General features: G+C 36.3%; 2 pseudogenes; both read right to left on the minus strand.

Moving 5' to 3' along the window:
• Positions 1-15,731: 15,731 nt before the first annotated feature.
• LOC111730102 lies at positions 15,732-15,847 on the minus strand (annotated as a pseudogene).
• A 768-nt stretch (positions 15,848-16,615) lies between these two features.
• LOC105302260 lies at positions 16,616-17,479 on the minus strand (annotated as a pseudogene).
• Positions 17,480-19,119: the final 1,640 nt, after the last annotated feature.

The following is a 19,119-nucleotide window of genomic DNA, read 5'->3' on the forward strand; positions in this document are numbered from 1 at the left end:
TGTGTGGATTTACTTTTTTTTAAACAACTATTTTTGTCTTCTACTGCCCCTTAAAACTTCCCGTAACCTTATATAAAAACTCCAGCAAGTCCTTGACATTTCTGCTTATTCTTAGAAACCAGTGGGAAAGTAGGTGAACTGTGAGAGAATAGAGAGAATAGAGAGAACCGTGTTCCCACTGTAGGCTTCCAGCCTGAAGCAGATCCAAGCTGAGGCTAGGAATAAGACTAAATTAAATTAGAATTTTCTTTCTTTTTTTTTTTTTTACTTTTTTTTTTTTTGCTTTTACTTTTTAACCTAGGTTTGGTTGTTGTAAATGCTGAATTGACATTCTGTTGATAAAGTTTTGTCGATGTTAGTTGTATGGACTGAATGTTTGTATTCCCAAAGAATTCGTATACCGAAATCCTGACCCAATATGATAGTGTTAAGAGAAGAGGTGTGGAGGAGGTAAATAAGTCATCAGAGTGGAACCTTCATGGATGAGATTAGTGTCTTTATAAAAGGAACTCGAGAGAGCACTCTTGTTTTCTCTACCACGTGAAGAAATGAGAAAAAGCCCTCACAGAACCCAACTATACTTGCAGTCTGATCTTGGACTTTCAGCCTCCAGAACTGTGAGAAATAAATTTCTGTTGTTTATAAGTCACCCAGTCTGTGGTATTTTTGTTATAGCAGCCCTTACTCATCTGACAGCTTTCTCTTCTCTGGCCCCATTTTGTAACTGGTCTGGCTAAAGAGCCCAAGAATCATGCAATAGGTTGTCAGATTTTCTATGGAAGTGTGTGTGATTCTCACTTCAGTCTCCTGATGTCTTATCATACATATTAGCATCTCCACCAAAACTGTGCAGTTAGAATCGTTCTCATACTAATACCCTGAGTTCACACGTTATGATGAGTTGCTAGTGCATAGCAAGGGTATGACAAAGTGCAATGCGAACTTTGCCATGAACTGCTTGCAAGATGTAGGAAGAGCTGGAAGAAAACATTGTTGCAATAAAAGTTGAATAAAAGTTTGTTAAGTCAAGATGGTGGGGACTCCCTCCCAGAGGGTATGACAACTCATCCAAAGACTGAGTTGTGAAAGGGCATGACAATTTAAGGGGTTGGGGGAAAGTTCACTATGATTAGAGATTAGGTGGAGGACAGTTGTATGAAATGAAGCTGGGAATTAGGTTGAGATCCATTTGTAAAGGGTCTTAATACTAGCTATATGGCCTTGGGGCAGAACACATTTCTGTCTCTGTGGAAAATGGAGTTAATAAGTGCACTTTCTATTTCACCCTGTTATTAAATGAGTCAATATATGTGAAAACCTTTGGAGAAATCATGTGTGGTAGGCAGAATAATGGTCCCCAGAAGATATCCATGTCCCAGTCCTTAGAACGTGTGGCTATTTACATGGCAAAGGGGACTTTCAGATGTGATTAAGGTTAAGAACCTTGAGATGGGGAGATTATCCAGGTGGGTCCAAGCTAATCACTGTTCTTAAAAGCAGAAAACTTTTCCGGGCAGTGGTCAAAGAATAACAGCAGAAGAGTCAGGGAGATGCTGGTTTTGAAGATGGACAAATGGGGCCATGAGTCAAGGAATGTGGGAGGTATCTAGAAGTTGGAAAATTCAAGAAAATGTATTCTTCCCCTGAGCCTCCAGAAAGGAACACCTGCTGACATCTTGAGTTTAGGACTTAACCTAGAAAACTGGGTAATAAATCTGTGTTGTTCTAAGCCACTCAGTTTGTGATAATTTGTTTCAGCAGCCACAGAAAACTAATAAACTATGTCAGTTTTGAGAGGCAACATAATTCAACAGTCTCTGGAGCTAGATTGCCTGGGTTCAAATCCGCACTGTGCCACCCACTGGCTGTGTGACTTTGTTTATTTAACCTATCTGTGTTTTGGGCTCCTCTTCCACAAAATGGAGCTATTAATAGCACCTAGCTCATGAAGTTGCTATGAGGATCAAAGGAGATAAGCTTTCTACATACCTAGCAGTCTCACATATGCAGGCATACCTCGGATATATGGCAGGTTCAGTTCCAGACCACTGCAATAAAGCAAGCCTTTTTTTTTTTTTTTTTTTTTTTTTTGCTGGTGGAGGATCTTGCCTTCAGTTTGTAAAAAAACTGCAACATCTGTGACCCAGAATAAAACAAGCTGTGCCTGTATTAGGCAATCAGTAAGTGTTATTATTGTTTGACATGTCTAAAGTGCCAGGCAAGTGCAAGGAGCTTCTGCTCTTTTATATTTATCATTATTCCATGAAAAAAGATAACTTCCAATATGTGAATGAACTGTGTTCATGTAATTCATTTTGCAAGGTGATTTTTTTTTTGTTTGTTTATAGGAACATTTTTTCATTCTATAAGAAATATTTTTATTTTACACCAATCTATATTAACCAAAACCTCATACTTAAGCTTTTGGGATCATTTTTTTTCCTAATGGGATAATGGATGCCTACTATTAGGCACAAGGCTATCTATATTCTTGAGCCTTATCAACAATTATTCCCCTGCACATGCTTCAAGTATTCAGGCCATTCGCACCATTACTAGCTCCAGAATATATCTTATGCTTTCCAATGTCGCCACATTATTCCAAACATTCTTACTAGAGTGTTTTTGCTTTCCATTCTGGAAGAAAATTCACTGGCATCTATGAGAAGATACTTGTAGTTCCACATTTTAAACCAGACCTTCAAGCGAAAGGCGTATGGTAAAATAACCTGTTCCTTTACTCTTTCACTTAATTCCCACATCCTCGCCCCTACCCCCAAATATCCTTAGAGCCTTTGATAGAAGAAGCAAGAGATACTACAAAAAATCGTAGATGCTCTCTAAATGTTCAGATTACTGTGGACCTTGCTTGGCTTCCCTCTGGTGGAAGAAGGGGAAAATCAACTGTTTTGAGAAGAACTATGGTCTTTGAGCCATCTTTGTGTCATGCTTGCTGTTCCAATTTTTCTAAGAGCTAAATGGGCTTCACAAATTTTTACATAATAAGATAGGTTAAAATGTACTGGACGATTTTCTTACTACCCACCTCCCACCATTAGATTTTTGTGTCCCTAGTTGTAATCCATGTTGCTAAGATGACCTGACCTTTTGATGTGCAATTCATAATGCAGCCTTCACAAGCTACAAATAGCCTTATAATTAGTATTGTAAAACAAGAGAAAGGATGATAAGTTTTTACCCAAAGAATTGGAATTGTTGACCTTAAACAGCAAGATATTTCTTCAGGGAAATGAGTTTATTTGGGAACAACAAAGAATTGCAATTTGGGACATGCAGGCTAACAGAGAGCCACAGGCAAGTCCAGAGAATAAAGGAGAAAGACCTTTTATAGAGGAAAGAGGGAGTTCAGAGGGGCTTTTGTAAACAAAGAATCCACTGGAAGAAACGAGTTCAATGCGTAGTGGCTGAGTGGTTGCTGGGTGAGAAGAAGATCCTTCTGCTAGAGTAGTAGAGTGGAAAAACATGTTTCTGTTGGAGATAGAACTAGTCTATTCCTGTTTGGGGTAATTGAAGATGAGTGGCAGGGCATGAGAGCTCCCCCTACAGGCCCTCTCCACTCCAATTTAAATGAGATTTCTGTTTACTAATCTTTACAGAAGCTTATTACACAAAACAGTTTGATTTTAGTTTTCTAACTTCTTATTTTGGAATTTTCAAAACACATACAAAGTAAACAGAGTAATATGGGCCTTGATGTACTTTTCCATCACCCAGCTTCAACAATTACTGATGTTCTGCCATTCTCGTTTCATTTGTACCACTACTCATTGCCTATTTTCACTTGATTTTTTGTTATGGTTCTGTTTTTTTGTGGTAAATGTTTCTACATTGAAACACAAATATTTTTAATTGTACAACTTTAACAAATGATGCACTCATGTGATGCACACTCTGTCAAGATATAGAACATCTCTATCTTCCCAGAAAATCCCTTTTGTCATTTCCTGTTGATCCCTCTCCCTCCCAGAAGTAATAACCATAGATGTGTTTCTCCTATTTTAGAACATCATATAAATGGAACACAGAATATACTCTTTTGTGTATGTTTTTTTTTTCTTTCATTGTAATATCTGAGCATCAGCTATATGGTTATAAGTAATTTCTTCTAATTGCTAAAAGTATCCCATTGTATAATGTTGTAAACAACCTCCAAGATGGATCCTGCTTTATTCCCTTTCCATCTTGAATACAGCTGGCCTGTGTTACCAATAGGATATTGAGGAAATGATAGTATGTGACTTCTGAGGCTAACTCATAGAAGACATTATAGCTTCTACCTTGCTTTCTTTTGGGTCACTCATTCTAGGGAAAGCCAGCCTCCATGTCATGAAAACACTTAAGCAACCAGTGGAAAGGCCCACATGGGGAGAAACTGAATGCCTCCTGTCAACATCAAGCCCTAAGTGAAATAAATTCGCCAGTCTTTGTCAAGTCTTTAGCCTGGCCAAAATCTTGACTGCAACCTTATGAGGGACTCCAAGCCAGAACCACCCACCTAAGATGCTCTTGAATTCCTGAGCCACAGAAATTATGTTCATGAGAGATATTAATCTGCAGTTTTCCTTTTTCATAATGTCTTTGTCTGGTTTGGTATTAGGTTAATGTTAGCCTCATGGTGAATTAGGAAGTGTTCCCTCTGCTTCTATTTTTTTATAATAGATTGTAGAGAACTGGTATCTTTTATTCCTTAAAAGCTATAATTAGGTACCTTCCAAAACAGAAAGTATCAGTGAAACTAATGATTTCACTGGTGAATCATTAGTTTCACTGATACTTTCTGTTTTGGAAGGTACCTAATTATTGATTCAATTTCTTTAATAAATAGGCCTATTCAAATTAATTCTGTGAGTTTTAGTAGATTGTGTCTTTCAAGGAATCGGTCCATTTCGTCTGTTATCAAATTTGTAGTAACAGAGTTGTGTATAATATTTATTATTTTTTTAGTGCCTGTGATGTTGATGGTGATAGCACCTCATTCCTGTCTTTTCTTTCCTTTTCCTTTGTCTTTTTTCTTGTTTTGCCTGGGTAGGGTTTTTTTCAATTTTATTGCTCTTTTAAAGAACCAATTTTGGTTTTGGTGATTTTTCTCTATTGTTTTCCTGATTTCAATTTCATTAATTTCTGTTCTGATTTTTATTATTTCTTCTTTTTGCTTTTATTTCCTTTGGATTAAATTGTGTTTCTTTATTTAGTTTTTCTAAATTGGAAGTTTAGATTATTGATCTTTCTTTTTTTCTAACGTATGTATTCAGTGCTATCAATTTCTCTCTGTACACTACTTTCACTGCAACTTACAAATTTTGTAGGTTGTATTATAATTTTCATTTAGTTTCAAATTTTTAAAAATTCCTTTTGAGACTTATTCTTTGACCCATGTGTTATTTAGAATGTGTTGTCTAATCTCCAGATATGTTGATATTTTCTAGCTATCTTTATGTTATTGATTTCTAGTTTAATTCTATTGTGGTGTAAGAGCAAACTATGTATGATGTCTATTCTTTTAAGTTGTAAAGGTATGTTTTATGTTCCAGAATTAGTCTTGAGAAGAATGTGTATTTTGCTGTTGTTGAATGACGTATTCAATAAATGTCAATTAAATCCAGTTGATTGATGGTATTTTTCAGTTCAACTCTATCCTTAATGATTTTTTTTTTTTTTTTTTTTACCTCTTGGATATGTCAGTTACTGATAGAAATGTGTTGAAGTCTTTAGCTATAACAGTGAATTTATATATTTATCTTTGAGTTCTAACAGTTTTTGCCTCACATTATCTTCAAGCGCACTGATTCTTTCTTCAGCCTTGTCCAGTCTACTGATGAGCCTTTCAAAGGCATTCTTCATTTCTGTTACTATGGTTTTCATTTCCATGATTTGCTTTTGATTCTTTCTTGGGCTTCTCATTCTACTTATAATACCCATCTGTACTGCCATGTTGTGTACATTTTCCATTAGAGTCCTTAGCATATTAATTAGTTATTTTAAATTCTTGGTCTCATAACTCCAAAATCTCTGCCATATCTGAGTCTGATGCTTGCTTTGTCTCTTAGACTGTGGCTTTTGCTTTTTAGCATGCTTGTAATTTTTTGTTGAAAGCTGGACATGATATATCAGGTAAAAGGAAGTGAAATTGGCTTTTGGTGTGAGGTTTTATGTTTATCTGGCTAAGAGTTAGGCTGTGTTTAATGTTTGCTTTGCTATGGTGTCAGAGGCTAGAATTTCCTATAATGTCCTTGTTTTTGTCTTCCTTATTGTCTTTGGGTTATCCTAGAATAGGAATTTAAGAATAGAGTTGAAGATGGCCATTCTTTTAACTATAAACCCCCTTTACTATGCAGGAGCCCTATCGATGTGGTAGCAAGGTGTGGGAGAAGTGTTCTATCATCCTATAATAGGTCTCAGTTTTGTAGTGAGCCTGAGTAGGGTATTTCCTTTCTCCCATATCAAAGCCTAGAGGAAGCTGGAGTTGGGTATTTCTCTTCCCCATATGGGTTAGGCTTTGGTAAAACCCCTGTCAGTTAGGTGGTGGTAAAATAGTTTTCCTTGAGGGACATCTTGTTAAGGAGAACTGAGAACTCCGGGCATATTTTAAAATAGTTACTTCCCCCTCTCCCTGGAGGGATTTTCCTCTGATCTTTACTGTGAGGTAAAATTCAGGAAAGTGTGCAGCCTCCCTAATCCTGGGCCCGCTAGGAATTTTTAACTCTCAAGCTAGTCTGTATAGAATTTCCAGAAGTTTGTTAATTACAGTTTAAAGTATTCCTACTGATATTAGCTCTGGCTACTGGCTTTTGTTCCTGAGTTTTTGCTCCCTGTAAATGTGATTCCCTGTATCCACCAGTTTTCAGGGCAGCAGTTTCCCCTATGACCTCAGTTCTCTGATAGATCCAAGAAATGATGTTGACTTTCAGTTTGTTCAGATTTTTTCTTGTTGCGAGGATGGAAGTGACAATTTCCAATCTCTTTACATGTTTGTTGAGAAAACAGAAGTCAACAACCAACATGGCTTTTAATCCTGATGATCAAAATCGTTAATGAATTATGTGATAATGAGCCTTATTTTCTTATCTGCAATAGTAATACCTACTTTTCAAAGTTGCAAAAAGATTTGGGGTCCATGTATGCAAATCACTTGGTATGATATAGGAATTTAATGAGTGGTAGCTTTATTATTGGTTGATGACCTACTTTTCTGAGGAACTGGGCAAGTTCCAAATAGTAGTTTAATCTGGACTGAAGATTAGCAATCTTTCATAATGGTTAAACTAAGCCTTTATTTATTCGCTTCTGCTTTTACTTGAAAACTGAAACTCAGTTCAATATTTTCTAACACTTTACCATACAGTAAAAATTATTTTCCTGAATAACTATTAAAACTTCATTCATCCCATATGTCTAAATTACTTTCTCGATATTCTTGTTTTATATCTGCAGCAGCAAATCACTTAGTACTAGGACGTTCACTGGACTGAGAAATGAAAGAAATGAGACCAAGTCTTAATTTCATCAGTAATTAGTTGAATGACTTGGGGCAAGTCACTTAAATACTTGGATATCAGTTTCTTCATTCACAACATAAACTATTCGAATTAGATGATCTAAAACCCCTTATAGGACTAAATTTTAATCTTTCATTCACTGGTCAAAATTAAGAAATAACAGCTTTTTATTTATTCATGTACTAAATATTCATGAGCTATGGGGTATATTGCATAGTATTAGGGGAAAGTCACTGAGATGAGGTAGAACAAAATAAACAAAGTTTATAGTCTGACTAGGAGTTAAGCATTAAACCAATAATCACACGAATAAAAACAAATCATGCATTTCTTGTGACAGGTGTTTTGAAGAAAACTACAGCGTTAGTGACTAGTGGGAACTAGAGAGACTGATTTTATTGGAAGGTCAGGGAATATTTTTTTGAGAAATTAACAGTAAGCAATAGCCAGATGAAGGGTAGGGAATAGAGAGCATTTCTAGAACGAGTAACAGCCAGCAGAATAACCCTGAAGCAGAAAAGAGCTTGGTCTGTTAAAGGAATGCAAAGGTGCCTGGCTAGGCTGGAGCCTCCTGAGCAGTGAGGAGAATGACACGAGACTGGAGCAGCAGGCAGACAGGGAGTGGACCCCCAAAGAGTCTTGCCTTGTAAGACTTTGGGTTTCATCTTAGTGCAGCGGAAAATGACTGCAAAGTTTTTCCAAATTTCCTTGAATCTGATATTTAGCCTCACTCTGTAGTCCTCTGTTTAAGATCTGCATTCTACAAAGCAAAAGAACCTACCTAAGGAGGCTTATCTACAGTGACTGATGCAAGAGTAGATCAATACTGAATTTTCTTTGGTATAAGGTTAAACACAGTGGTACTCAGTGTTGGCTACAGAGTGGAATCACCTGGGGAGTTTTGAAAACTCCTAATGCCTTGTTCCTCCTTTTGAGAGATTTGATCTAACCAGTTTGGGGTATAGCAAGACAATTTATGAAAACTTCTCAGTGATTCAGATGTGCAGCCAAAATTAAGAATGTTTGGGAGGGGAAGCTAGAAAGCTCAAAGCTTTAAGTTTTTGTTCCACCACGTATGCATCCATTTTCAGAAGGAGTTTTATAAACAGCCAATGTGTTTGCCAGGAACTGTTCTTATTACTTCACAACAGTAGACTCTTATTATGCTTCTCACAATAACCATACAAGAATGTTCTTACTATTTTCCCCATGGGATAAATAAAGAAATCGAGACATAGAGTTTGAATAATTTGCCCAAGGCTACATCATGTAAACAGCAGAGCTGGTATTTGAACTTAGGCAGTCTGGCTCCAAAGTCCTCATTCTTATCTGCTTTGTTATAAGACTTCTATTTATGGAGACAGAAAAGAGGTGACGACCTGCCTGCTTTCTACATTGCCAGCACAAGGGGTAGAGAATGGCTTAATGGACTTCAAGTCCTTCAGAAAAGCAGACCTGAGCCCTAATAATAATTTTTAAAAAGAAATGGAAAAGACCAGGGGAGTGGAAATCATAAACAAAATAATCCCCCCCACTGCCATCCAGGAGAACAAATCATGTGTTTTATTTTTAAAAACCACTTAATGAAATTCAAATGCAGTAAAAAACAATTACTAGAGATGTAAAAAACAGGAATCCCCAACTGAATATGTTGGTAGATAAATTGAAAAAGATGTAGGTCACTGTAGTGGTCTGGAAGGTAAAGTGCAGGGTAAAAATAGAGATGGAAATCAAGGAAAATATAGCAATTAGGGGAGAAAGGCAAGAGGCCTAACATATACTACATTTTATTTCTTCCTTCATACTTTATATGTAATATTTATATTTTACTTTTCTACATATCCTTTTCCATATTTTAGCTGGTTTGATCATGTTACTGTTTATTTTCCCCTTCTTTTCAGTAGTTCTATTACATTTAAAATCTATTTTTTTTTATAAAGGCAAAACCATAGTTCTGTCTCACAAACATAGATGCATAATTCTCTTCCAAAATTTAGCAAATAGAATATATATGTATAATTAGGTTCAAGCAAGATTTGTTTGCGGAATACAATGATGTTAGAACATCAGGAAAGAGTGGAAACATATGTTGACATCAATAAATGCCAAAAAGTTCTTTCATGAAATTAACAGCCATCCTAATAAAAACTCTAAGTATAATAGAAACAGAAGGAAACTATCTGGATATAACAAAGAACATTTATTTTGAAAACAGTGCAAAAAGTATTATAAACGGCAAGCCAAGTAAACAATTTAAATTAAAATCAGAAACTAGGCATAGAATTGCAGTGTCACCATCTTTATTTAACATTGTCTTGGAAGTTTTAATAAATACAATAAGATAAAAATTTTTAAAGAACATTTCACATTTCTTTTTGCTGATATTATATTGTTTCAGGAAGCGACACCTGACAGAGGAAACTGGACACTCAAACAATTTTGTTAGAGGAAGGAGAATTTATTGCCGGCATTACCGCACCAAAGCACGTGCTCCCCTTGGTTAGATTTATACAGCTTATATGCCTCTGCAGTGTCCTTGCAAGGGGCACATGATTCCTTTGTCTGAGGTTCTTTGTGTACTTCATGACAGGATAGGGAGGGTGAGCTTCGGGGGAGGGGCCTCCAAGTGGGGAGGAATTTCCAGACCACCTGTCTTACCTATTTACAGGTCGTTTTGCCTTGTGGAACCCACAACCTTGGTGTTATCAGCCTCAACCGTAAGAGGATTCTTGATCACTGAGGCTATAAGCAGGAAGCAGCACTTATTGATGCTGGCACCGGCTCAGTGGATTCCTATCCAAAGGCTGAGCCCTGACTGTAACATAACAAGCCGTTTTACCCAGTCTTGTTATTCCTACGCAGCTATAGAGAGATGAGGAAGAACATTAGTTGGATAGCAAGCTATGAAGCAACAGATGTGAGCTGGAGAGTCCTTGAGATGGAGGAGGTAGCTATGGGAACAGGTAACAGATAGAGAGCCCTGCACACAGCTACATCCAGTACTCCCAGATCTGTGCAAAAGCAGTGAGAGATGCACTGAAAGCAGAGTTCAAAGCAAATGCCAAGAAGACTGCTGGCAGCAGCATTAAAATTGTGAAAGTGAAAAAGGAATAATCTACCCTGACTAAAGCTTGAAATGCTACGTGTCCAAGGTGAAGATGTTTGGGCATGTGTTATGGCAGATTGAAAATGACCTCACTTCATGGGGAAAAAAATGTATGTCTCGGTCATAGATTGACAATGCCAGTAAATTGAAGTATAAGCAGAAGCAGGTGGAGCAATTAGAAATGGTTTTTAACCGGCTGAGTCAGTCATTTCTGTAGGCCTTTTCCTTTGCATTTTTCAGATGCCTCCTCTCCTCTCTTAATATACCTAGAAAATATAAGAGATGCAATCAAATGCTAATTGAATTAATAAGAGAAATTAGTGAGATGGCTATATATCAAAGTAATATACTAAATGAAACAGTTTTTTAATTTTCTGATAACGAGCACGTAGAAATGAGAAAAATATTCTATATTCCATTCATGTTAGTAGAAAACCTATAAAATGCTTAGGAATAAATAAAAAGCTATGAAAAGAAACAAAATTTTATTGGTAGGCATAATATAAAAACATTAGAAGTGGGAAGACACACTGTATTCTTGGATAGAGAAAGTTAGCATAAAAATAGCATTCCTTACAAAAGTAATATATTAATGAGTTGTCACCCTAATTATGTTTATAATGAAATACTCCTAACATTTATATGGAAGGTTAAATGTTACAGATGACCCAAGAAAATTTTTAGAAATAAGAACAATAAAGTGGTACTGATGCAGGACAGAGTGAATCCCCCCGTGTGGGGGCTCAAGTCTTGCACCCAGAGTCCTCAAAAGTTTTTGATTGAGGGTAGGAAAGAATTCAAGCACATGCCAGAGTTAAAGACAAGTATTTATTAGAGAAAGGACAGAGCATGGTCTCCTCTCAGAGGCAGTGAATGAGAGAGACTGAGTGAGACCAGGAGTATTCAAGGAATTCAGTTTAAATCTGTTTTTCTTTCCAGCGGGATGGGCATGCAGCATTAAGGACACAGGGAAGTAGTTGGTGATCTCAGCAGAAATCTTCCTGTAGGTTCCCTGTAGTCTGGCTTTATGCTGATCATCGGGGTTCCCATGCCTAGAAGCATGTAGCAGGATGTGAATGCAACTTAGTTTAATATTTGTTCTCATGCCTCTTCCTTTTTACAGTATTTATCTTATTAAATTTTGAACATTTAATACAGATACTGTCAAATCAATATGATATATAGGAAAAGACAAAAAGATTAATAGAGTCAAAAGGAAAAATATTTATATACATAAGACATTTAAAGTGATGGATTAACTGAAAAGAGGATGGATTTTGCTTTTATTACAGTAAAAAGAATATAACATTAAATTTACCATCTTAACTATTTTTAGGTGCACAGTTCAGTAGCTAAGTATATTTACATATTTGGGGAACAGATCTCTAGAACAAAATCAAAACTCTATACACACTAATTCCTTCTCCTCTCACCCTACCACCCTCAGCCCTTGACACAGCCACCTTTGTTTCTACATTATTCCTCTGTGATTTTTACTACTTTAGAGACTTCATATGAGTGGAGCCCTGTAGTATTTGTCCTTTTGTGACTGGCTTATTAACCTTAGCATAATGTCCTTGAGGTTCATCCATGTTGTAGCATGTGACAAAATTTCCTGTTTTCTTTAAGGCTGCATAATATTTCATTGTATGTGTAACAACATTTTCCTTAACTATTAATCTGTCAATGGACACTTGAGTTACTTCCATTTCTTGGCTATTATGAATGATACTGCAATTAATGTGGGTTTGCAAATATTTTTTCGAGATTCTGCTTTGAATTCTTCTGGCTGTATACCCAGAAGTGGGATTACTGGATCGTGTGGTAATGTAAAAATTTTTTTCAGATAACTACATACTGTTTTTCATAATGGCTGTTCCATTTTACCTCCCATCAACAGTGCACAAAGGGTTATCCTTTTTATTAAAGAGTATTGATTTTATTTAATCTACTTGAGGATCAGTTTAATCCATTTGAGGCTTATCATTAAGCATTGGTATGGCGGGTCCAGAGGAGACTTTATTCTGGGCTGTGTATCCCTGCTACTAAGACCTGAATCTTCTGAGGGCTATATCCAATGCCCTGAGTATGACAAGATCTCTCTATTGTGACTGGTGGGAACACAAACTATTCCCTGCCCCATGTGAACTCCAAGAATTGTTCTGCTTACTCCTTTCCAGTGGATATTTCCAAGATTCCTCTCACTCATGGGCAAATTAGGACTCAGGCAAATATTTGAAGGGACTTCTCTATAGTTCTCCAGAAGTTTGTGTGTAGTGAGTGCTCTGCTCTCCAATTCTCTGTATTGGAAGTTGTAGCAGCCTCAACCTCCCTGAACTCTGATTTCTGTCTCCCCAACTTTTTTGTAGTATTCCTTTAAAAGCTTTTGCAGTATTTCTATAAAGTGTTGAACTTTTTCTGCAAGCTACTTTTGGATCAACTTCCTCTTTCTGAGGTTTTATTTTAAGTGTTTCAAGTGTGTTTAGGTAGCCTTTACTGTAGAGTCATTTAAGCTCCGCTACTAAGGTGGGACCTCTGAGATCTCTATTGAACTACCCATTCATTCAGTGAGGTCTCTTCACTCTGTCTGATGGACACTAGAATGATTGCAAGGCTTGTGTGAGCGCTAGGAATTTAAAGAGCTCTATAAATGTTTCTTCTTCAGCAGTTGTTCTTTGCCTGGTCTCAGAGTTTCACTCTTCACCCACAAGATTGGAATTTAGTCTAAAAGATTCATATGCAAATGTCTGGAGTTCTTTTTCTAGCTCTTTTCTCTCCTATTCACTATCTCACAAATTTCAGCTATCTTAGCATCTCTGAACTTTGATCTGCATCTTCTCATTTTAATGAGATCTTCTTACACTGTGGCTGAAAATTGTCCCCAGATAGAAAGCCAGGGGAATTCTAACGCTCACCTAGTTTGTTTCTGTTTTCTCAAAGATCACAGTCCTCCTGTACTGCCTGTTGTTCATTTATTTCATTCCCCACCCCCTACACTTTTCCAGTTGTTTACAGTTAGGAGAAATCTAGCCTTGACTTAATAATCAAACTGATTCTTTGTAGCAGTCTCTGATGTTCTTGAATGTAACATAGCATCTGAAAATGGTTGATGAAGGTTCCTTTGTTCCTAAATGTGGAGGAATCATATGAAAATGGAAGCAGTAAAGATTCCATTAATGCTATCAAGTTGGCAGTTGTTGTTTTTGTAATGAAAACTACACCAGGGGTTTTACAGGGACACAAAAAAGACAAATATTGTTAATTTCTTTTTTCCACAGAGCATCTCTGCATCCCTTTGAGGAAGAGAAGAATGTTGAGTCTCAGCCAAGCTTTACCTCCTTCTTATTCAACCATAACAAATAATGTAACTCATAAAATCTATACCTTTGAGAGATTTTTTTTTGCCTCTGTAGAAGTGACAACAAATAATATACTAGTATCAGTAAATGATTTTCAATTATTCATTGATTTAACAAAATATTTTTAAATGCCTACAATGTGCCAGGTCCTACAGTAGGCACCGGACGTACAAAAATAAATAAGAAATACCCTCTGATGTCAGGAGGCTTATAAGGTAGTAAGTAGACAAGCTCTTGAACATTTAATTATGGTATATTATATAACTGCAAATATAAGAATGTATAGGGCATTACGGGACCACAGAGAAGAGATACCTAATCTAGTTTAGAGGGGAGTGGTTAATAAAGTCAAATGTAGCAGATAAGACTAGACAGATAATTGATAAATGTCTATTGGATTTTGCAATATGAAGATAATTGTTAATTATACCTAAAGAGTGCTATTGAAGCAGATGGAGTGGTTTGAGTACTGAAAAAATGGAGACAATCCATGAAGACATCTTACTTTAATGATGGAGAGGCTGTATAGAAGGAAATTAATGTCTGGAGCCATACTGCTTACATTTGGAAGCTAGCACTAATGTTTCTTAGTGTGATCTTAGTTGAGCTACTTAACCCTTTTGTACTTTGGTTTTTCTTATCTGTGAATTGGGGATGATGGTAATAGTACCTACCTCATAGCATTGTTACTGGGATTAAATTCATTAATACATGTAAATAGAAGCCTGGTACATAGAAAATACTGAATAATTGTAGCTATTTCTATTATTATTAGGTAGGAGAGTTAGAAGTTGAGGAACATACCATTGACCTAGCGATCTAGAAGACGAAATCATTTACTGAGAGTACCTACTGTCTATTTCAATTAGGACCAGGAATACCAATTAAAAGATAGAGATTGTCAGACTACATTTAAAAAAAAGCAAGACTCAACTACAGGCTGTCTATAAAAAACCCATAGACATAAATAGATTAAAAGCAAAGGATGGAAAAAGATATACCATGCAAACACTAATAAAAAGAATGTTATAATAGCTGTATTAATATCAGACACAGTAGACTTCAAAACAAGGAATAATATCAAGAATAAAGAAGGATATAACATAATAATGAGTAATTCTTCAAGAAGACATAATAGTCCTAAATGTGTATGCACCTAACAATGGAACTTCAAAATACATGAAACAAAAACTGATATACCAAAAGGAGAAATAGACAAATCCACATTTGGAGTTGGAGACTTCAACATAGAAGCAGTAGACAAAATCAGTAAAGATAAAGAGCTGAATAAACTTATTAATTCACTTTACCTAATTAACATTTATAAAAAACTTGACCCAACAATTAAACAAAGTGTTTGCTTTTTCTGTATGATAATGAAAAATTGTTAATTGATATCTAAAATTACCCATTATATAAAAAAATAAAATAAAATATTGAATAATAGATATAGTGTGATCTCATTTTTATTAAAAATAGCTATGTATACAGATACATTGATCTATGTTAATAGTAGTAAGATTATGGATGATTTCATTTTCTTTGAGACTCTCCATATCTGAATTTAAAAAATAACATTCACTTGGTCCATAATTTTCTAATTTAAACGTTATTCCCATTATAAAAACAATCAAGTAGATATTAAAATAACTTTTTCTTTTTCTTTTTTTAGGTGAGGCAACTCTTGGTTGACCTCGCTGATTGCAAGGACCTTGTCAGTTTACAATCTTTTATTTTTTCATTTTTTAATGCCTACAACACCTGGTCTTCCTAGGTAGTCTCCCATCCAAGTACTAATCAGGCCCAACCCTGCTTAGCTTCTGAGATCAGAAGGGATCAGGCTTGTTCAGTCTATGGCTATAGACTGAAACAACTTTTTGTATCATAAAACTTCACTTGAACATACACAGTTTTCAATTAGACAATATTTTGAAACAATCAAATTTCTGAATGCAAATCAACATGTTTAATTATATTCATCTTGATGCTGTTTCTGATTAAAGTGGGTCTCAAACAAATGATCATGATGATATTTTATTTTTGTATAAAATTTATTATTTTGTTTTAATGTCCATAATATCCATTAGATGCCTCTCTTTCCTCTTTACTGGTTATAAAACTATAATTAGGCATTTTTAAGATCTGCTTATAATTTTCCCTTTTAAAAGATATTAATGTATATAAATAAGACATTTACAGATAATGATCTCTACAGAGTAATATACTCCTGGATATCTTAAATGCTAAGTTTAATTACATTTCTTTTATATAGCAATTAGCATTATTGTGGAGAAATGGAATATTTTTACATATAAATATTTTCCCAACTAAGTGTAATTGAAAAATTTCATTGAGAGTCAGTTTAAAATAATAAGAAGAAAGAAAACAATAGGGCAAATACTGTATATGGTTACCTGTCTTTTAGAAATATTAATTTTGTTGTTCTTGCCAGTTTCAATCCATTGACACACAGAGCTTAGCACCATATTAAGAAGTCACACTATGACCTAAAAATACGACAGTCCCAGGAGAACTAGTACATCATTATTCATTTTCAATAAACATATAACAGAATAGTGATCAAATATTGTGCCTTAGAACCTTAATCATGCAATACAAATCAATTTATGATATCAATTGTAATGAAGAACATGTGCTGGCACAGTGAGGCTCCATATTTTCTTTGGAAATGCAAAAAGCTCAAGGATGTGATCAATCTTTTTCAGCTCTAGTAGCACAAAAGCTGGGTTTTCTAAGTAGGATTTCCACAAATTTGAGAAGCGTGACATTGTAGCACTGTCAATAATTCTGTGATCAGCTGACCAGCGCACATGAATTATCTGTGCCTTATATAAGTCTCCTTTCTGTTTGAACCAGGAAAGGGCCTTAATTGATCTAAGAGCCCCAGATGCTACTTTAGGTGGCAATATCACTGGTTTGGCAAAGGTACCACCAACTGATCCAGTGTTGGAAAGAGTAAAGTAAGTGTTCCTTCCATAAGATCAGTGGTACTGAGCTGACTCACAGAGCCCAAATTCCGTAGGTGGTTCAATTAAGAGGTGATCTCAAATATGGAACAGATCTGAATGTTTTTCACATTAGGGATGATCAATCCCTGCTCAGTATTTGTTGCTACCCCAATGTTATGAGAAGCCTTACATATTATGTTCTGGCAGTTTTCATCTACAGAAGCATTAAAGATAGGAAACTGTAGTAATCTCAAGGAAGCAGCTCTTTAAAAAATGCATAAAGGAGAGTTTAATTCCATGAGCAGAAATAATGAATTTTAATTCTTCTCATAGCTTAACCAGTTCACTAAAGTCAATCTCAATACGATACTCAAACTGAGGTATATGCAGGGATGCAGACATGATCTTGATCATTGCTTTCTGATAGTTTTTTTTTTTTTATTGACTTGTGAATGTTTTTACTGAGATATGAGAGATGGGTTGGGAACTGTCACTGTGGGTGGTTATTTCCACCAGGGCACTGTCCATTCTAATCTCCCTGGGATAGCTTCTGCCGCTTTTTCTTTTTCTTGGAGCTGCCGCTCTTGCTGGCAGCATCTTCTTCAGGTCCAGTGCTGAGCAGCTGCTCCTTAAAAGAGAATTTCCTCTTTTTCTTAGGGACACTCTTTCCTGCCTCTTCAGGGTCACTAACTGGTTCCTCTTCGGGGAAAGATTTCTTCCTCTTGAAGAAGGGAAGATTTCCACTGCCAGCTGTCTCTTCTAAATGACTACTAATCAGCTCCTCCTTGGAAAAAGATTTCTTTTTCTTGGGCTTGGCTAAAGAGACAGGTCGGTCTTCCATTACATTCTCCTGAGGAGCCTCCTGCAGCTTTTGCTTTTTCTTCGTTTTGGGTCTTTCACTTATCTCCTCACACTCTTCTGGCGTACTACTGCTGTTTTCTGGAGATACAAGAGCAATGGCAGCCAACCATTTTTTTTCCTTCTTCATGTGTTTCTTCTCCTGTTTCTCCAGCTTCCTAGTTATCTCAGCAGCTGCTTCCTTTGCATGAACCATGGACTCATTTCATGACCTCTAGATTCTTTTGTGGAATCTCTCGGGTCTCATAGAAGGATAGTCGCTCCTCAACTTGTTCTCGAAGCTTCTCCCCAAATACACTTGTGGGCACCTCAGAGAAGCAATCAATTCATGAGGCAATACTGCATTTGTTTGCCAGGTATCGGGAGATGCGACCTTTGTTCTTGGCAATTGTTCGGCCAATGAAGGTAGAATGGAAAATGAGTCCATATTTTGGGGTGTTACCCCTTGTCTTCAGGGCTCTGGAAACTCAGTCCCTTTGCTGGGCCCTGCAAATCAGTCAGACACCAGGACTGGCCATTGAAAATTTTTTATGGGTTCTGTTCTGTCTTCGTCCGTGAATATTGGAGGTTTTGATATTGGTGTAAGTTTTGCCTTTTGGTTTTGGTGGAGGCGGCATAATTTCAGTTTTTGGTAAAAGAGGTAATTTAGCTTTTGTCTATTTTTCCGAATAGTTGAGTTAATATTGTTTTCCATTGCAAAGCGGCAAACTGCTGGAGTTACCAGTATCTTTTGGCCTTTTATCTCTTGGTGTGTGCACTCATCATGGGGCACAGCAAGAGTTTCAACGATATCTTCTTAATCTTTTAAAGCTTCCATTTCCATGTCTATTAATGGCTTCCCCACATAGGCAATAGCATCTAGATCATAATACAGTTTTTTAATGATTCCACCATAACAAGTGGTGATAGTTAACAGAAGTTTTATCATTTTGGACTTCTCAGATGCTATCAGATTGAGACACAGTATCACTTTTCACATACCATTTTTTAATAGTTACTTCTGTAATCCCTTCTTCAATGTCTGAGAGTTTGAATCGAACCATCTCTTCCTGTAGAACAGCGGTTGTTTTCAGCATCTGACATGGCTGACTATACTCGAATGAAGGATAACCAAAGAAACACATGTATATTGGCTTCAAAACATGAACATTACTACATATTTGAAAGTAGTGAACACAAATTTTAAAATGGAGTTGGAGCTGCCATCCCAGAGGAACTGCCTTGCATATATCGGTCTTACTTCTCAAACATTTGCAATCCGAAGTGTTTGGCTTCTTTAGTTACCTTCCCTTTTAACTTTTGAGAGTGTA

This window comes from Pteropus vampyrus, unplaced genomic scaffold, assembly GCF_000151845.1.
Source record: "Pteropus vampyrus isolate Shadow unplaced genomic scaffold, Pvam_2.0 Scaffold9, whole genome shotgun sequence".
NCBI lineage: Eukaryota > Metazoa > Chordata > Mammalia > Chiroptera > Pteropodidae > Pteropus > Pteropus vampyrus.